Genomic DNA, 5,460 nt, shown 5'->3' with positions numbered 1-5,460 from the left:
CTCTACCAGTAAATGACGGCGCCCTGACCTCCCCCCTACCCCCGTCCATCTCAAATATATTCAGGTTAGCAAGTAAATCTGCTAATAATTCCCCTTGTGGTGAATGTTCGAAATGGGTGGAAATGGATCCAGGGGGACCTATTTGGTGATCTTCCAGGCAGTCCCAGCCGCATGGGTGTATATTAAAATCACCCATTAAAATTACTTCGAATAAAGCATTGTGTATTGACTTGTATTCCTCTAAAAAGCCTGCCAAGCAATTTAGGTGAAAATTCTGCGTATCCCTCTCAGGTGCATTATAAAAATGTATTAGTAAAATAGTTGAGTAGTTAGAACTAACCCACTCTAGACACAAGATGTTCACTGAAGCTGTCTCCAGCTTTCTGAAGGAACCGGCCAATTTAAGTGATGTAAGCATGTACAACCCTCCTTTAGGTCTCCCACCAAGCCCTGGGACCGCCTTCACAGAAAAGCTACAGTACCCATCTAAACAGTAATTCCCACTTGTGTCCCATGTCTCCTGCAGGGCAATAATATCGTATTGAGACACAAAATGTTTCCACCTTTCATCAGCAGCTTTGTTTTTCAACCCGCCACATTCCAACTGAGTAAGTTGTGAGTGGGACTGCATTTGTCCTGCCTGTTCTGCTTTAAACCATCCGACTGTATATGTGAAAGTCAATCATTAGTGTCTAAGCTGGAAAGCGGAGAGAACATATTAGCCACAGTGATTCCAAAATGATTACCAGTACTAAGTAGACCTGATGAGCTCTGAGAGGTTGTGGCCCTTCCCACGGCCCTCATTGAAGCCTGACGTGTTTGGTAAGAATTATTTTTCGTGTCAGGAACTCTCAGAAGGGGGCGTGGGGGCAGTGGTACTTTCGGGATATAGGACTTATACTGTGAGTGGGAAGGTGGGGGATAAAAATAACCCAAGGGAAGCGGTCTAATACCAGAACCATTGAGCTCCGATCCATCCCACAACAGAGTATCGACAATGTTTGGCCTATTAAAATTAACAACCACACAGTCACCAGGTATACATTTCGCTCTCTTCCCCACCCACCTAACCCGTCTGGCCATAATGATGTTAGATGCAACATCGGCGCTCCCACTACTAAACTGCGAACACCACCTTTTAGTCCTAGTCAGGAGATCACCCTCTGATTCTTCGGAGCCATCTGTAAGGCATGGTACCCCGGTTAGGATCGCCACTAGGGGAGCAGCATCAAGTGGGAGATTTAGTGTGCGTAGGTTTGAAGTGTGAGGCCCAGTAATAGAACGCTCAAGACCAGTGGGCTTTGCTGGCCTACCCTCAGAAGGTTTTGTCTGCTGCCCTCCAAGATTTAACTCAACCCTGGTGCCTTGAAGTGTGTGAGTCTTTGGCTGAATGCGAGGGGTTTCAGAAGAGGGGGGCTCTACGACAGCCTCCTGGCTGCCTGTCATCATTTGGCTCACATGTTCAACCCTTTTATACTTAGGGTCACAGTATCGTGCCCTGAATTCCCTCATAAACTAATCAATATGTTCACATTTCTTTATGAGATTTGCAACACAAGAGTTCAGGGAGTCCACTATGTCCTTGGCGATACTCGCCAGTGCCGGCTCCAAACGAGATTCAAAAAGGCCTTCAACCAGGTCCGCTAGATTAGCAGGGAGACTAGAGACATGTGTTGTATCAGGTCTAGCTTTGGGCTGTTTACGAGGTCTTTTTCCATAGTTGCGTTTTCCTTTAGGATTTACAAGAGCACTGTTCTCAGGTTGCCCCGTGCTACCCCGTTCTAGGGCTTCCATATGGTCGTGTGCAGAGGGAAGTACCTGCGGGGGATTCACAAGTACTATGTCTGGTTCAAGTGGGATAGGGGGAGTAGAATACAATAGCGGTTGGGGATCCGTGTCAGAATGTGTGACAAGAGGCAAATCAAGTCCCAGTTCTTTCTCCGCATTAGCAATTTGAACATTTAGAGCCCCCACAGCAGATGTTAGGTATGATATGATGGTACCCGATCTCCCGCATGAATTGTCTCCGATTTTCGGGGCACTTTGGCCTTCTTACCTTCTCCATCCTTGGAGATCAATTGGCACTTCCCCATCTCCAGGACCAGGGGGGTGGCCCGACCCGACTTCTGCTGGCCCCTGATGGCCACATATGGCCCCGCCCTTGTCCCGGGCTTCTCCCGCGATGCGGGAGGGGCAGCTTGGCTTTATCCGCCTCCAGGCGCGCAAGTGGATCAAGGCAGGCGGCGTCCCGGTTCCCGCAAAGGATGCTGGGCAGTGTAGTTTTGCTCCCGGGCTGCAATCCCCACTCAGCGGCCGTGATGTCAGGATCGGCGGCGGGGGAAAGCGACTATGGGACCACTACGGGCAAATTAATTCTATGCATAACTTTTAGTAATTTGTAATAAATATAAACATCTGTAACTTTTTTGTTAATAAACCTACAAAATACTTGTAATATGTTTAAATTAATTAAATATTAATTTCCACATTAAGCTAATAGTATTCTATCGGCACAATGTCCCAGAGCACAAACGGTGACAATCCTAGTGGGAAGCACAGGATAGGCTCGAGTAAAAAGCAAGTTTGGCCTCAGGCACGGCTACGAGCGGCACAATACTCTCAAAAAGGCTCCTCGCTCAGGTAACGGATCACCATTTGGAAAGTGAGAGCAGCTCCTCCACCTGCCTATAGTGACATGACTCGATTGCGTTAACACTAGGGTCCCGGTCAACTCAGCTTGCACATTCTAATTTAAACGCGGTGATTAAGAGTGCCATTCAAATCAGTTCTGTGCTTTTATGTGGTTGTCAGTCATGATAACCATTTCATTTTTTATTTCCTTTAAATGTTTAATTCTTTTCTCATTCTTTTTGTTTTTTTGTTTAATGTGTTGTGTGGTATATCGGTGGAATGGGCGGGTAGCATTTTATGAAGATATGTTAATGGCTTACAAAGTACTATTGTTAAATATATTATTTAAACCTGTTGTTATGTATTTTATTAAATTCCCTTTCCGCCTGCCTTTACATGGCAGTGTGACCGCCATGTAAAGGCAGAGGGAAAAGGTACATTGTAATCCCTCCGCAGGCACCGACCCAATTGTATGGATTACAGTCAGACCAACGCTCCGATGGGCTCCTTGAGCCTGTTCAGAGGCGTCTGTCTGTACCTTCAGCCACCGTGTTCCGACCAACTGTATCATAATGCGGCGGTTGGACCTCTATGCTGGTTGTCTGCCCGGTTGTCTGGCGGAACACCTCCGACCCAATTGTGTCTTTGTAAGCCTTTGAGGTGAACGCTGGCCCCTGGTCTGAATGGAATGTGCCAACTGTGTATGTCACGATAAAGACATGCCGATTTTTGACAACAGTGAGGGCCTCAGCCAATCGCTGTGGCCAAACCCTAGGAATCAAGCAGGAGTCCACTGCAACCAAGATGTATTTGTAAACCCCATCTGATTGTAAGGGGTCGAAGTAGTCCAGATAAATACAAGCAAGAGGCTTGTTTAATATTATGAGGTGTGTCTGTGGTGGGCGTGCTACGGTGGAACCCTTCATCTGCTGGCAGATGTTGCATTTAAGGGTGAAGTCCCTAGTCCATTAGTAAAGAACTAGCCACCAATAGTGTTGCTGCAATAGTGAAATTGTAGTTGCCACCCTAGCGTGTGCAGATGCTAAGCCCTCATGAGCTGCTGGTTTTAAACCTAACTTGCAATCTATGTTTGGTTTTACTCATCCCCCACTCCAGTAATATGAGCAAATGGTATGTTTTGCGCACTTAACTGGTTGGAGTACTTTGCTGGAAAGCATTTCAGCAAATGGGTGTCCTCACATGCAGTGATGACAGCCATCATAATGTATCTATCTCTCCTCATACTGGAATGAGTAATTGCAGGGACCGTAGCAGTTTGCACTGTTGCTTTTGCGGCTCGATCAGACATGGAATTCCCTTCCACGTGTACTGATGAATATGCAATTGATACAGTGTCGCCTTCGTTGAATGTAACATAGGTATATCCTAATGCACCCTTGAACAAAGGTACCCCTTGGTTTTTCTATTATGTAGTCTGGGAGAAAAGGGGAAAACAGAAATATATATATACATGTACCTCCCACTCGACCAACTCTAACTATACATTGGCTATAGTAAGCTCTATTGGGCTATCCCTTTGCTGTGCAATCTCAGATTTTTTTTTCAAGAATACATCAATTCATTTATTTATTTATTCTTTTCTCTTATCAGTCATTTCTGTCATCTTTTTTTGAATTTATGTAAATGACATTTTTTTAATGAATGGTAAAAACACCATAATTTTCTCTGTGTCCATATAAACAATAGAGATCATAAAAAAGACAACAATTATACAATTCTATTAAATGGGCAAATTTAACATATTTGTGCAAAGAAAAAAGTTACATCAAAATAACAATATTAAATAGGTCTCCATACCATCATCACATTTACACTAACCTCACATCCCGTCACTACATACCAAACATTCTCATTCACACATCACATCACATTCATAAATTTCCAGCTTAAAAATGGCTAGCAACAGAAAAACTCATTGTGAAAATTCTTCCTTAGTATCTATGGTTATGCCGCCAGCTGGAAAAGGATCAGGCCGCTGCATGTTTCAGTGGGTACCTATAATTCAATCCACCTTCTTCAGGACTGCTTGCTTTCTTTTAAATTAATGCAGCGGAGGTAGAATGGGGAATTAATAAGTCTATATCTGGCGGTTTCCCTTTACTCAATGGCAGGTCTGTATATCCATCTGATATGTCTCATTGTTCAATGAGTGTCCATCTTTTGTTTGCGCTCCAACATGTATGTTCGCTCGTGTTTTCTTTGGTTTTGTTCATTTTATTGAGCCTCACAATAGTCAAATGAATAATATGTGCAGCTATGGAGGGTCTGTTTTTCTCATGTGGTTGTTATTAATTGCACTTTTTAACGTGACGTTTATTGTCCTCCGAGTTTCTGACCACCGCAGGCCCGCTTTCAAGAAGCAGAGAAACTCCAAAAGCACCCGCAATGATACGCATCACCAGGCTTGTGGTGTTGACTCGTGTGTGTAAATGACTGGAAGCTTGCATGTCAGCTGTATTGAACACAAAATCTGTTTGTTCAGTGGTCCAGTGCGTGCTTGAACAGTATGAATCAAGTTGTAGAATGGTTTAACCCGTTCTGCTTAATCTGGAATGTATGTTCTGTCAAAATGTAGGAATCCCAATATGAATTGAAATTTCATCATTGGGTTTGGTAGTTATAAAAGCGCACACTTCTCTAAGAAGTGTGTCACAAGGCTTTTGCCTTCACTTGACAGCTCATATTCCAGAAACAGGACATTGAGGTGGGTAATTTTAGATTTATTTAAAGTTGAATTTGCAGCCCTTGTGAGCAAATCCAAGAATTTTGCCATCTACTCTTGTCAAGTGTGTAGAAAAGTCATCATCC

The sequence above is a fragment of the Lissotriton helveticus genome, chromosome 12 (genome assembly GCF_964261635.1).
Source record: "Lissotriton helveticus chromosome 12, aLisHel1.1, whole genome shotgun sequence".
NCBI lineage: Eukaryota > Metazoa > Chordata > Amphibia > Caudata > Salamandridae > Lissotriton > Lissotriton helveticus.
Note: the sequence above shows the minus strand (reverse complement) of the source record.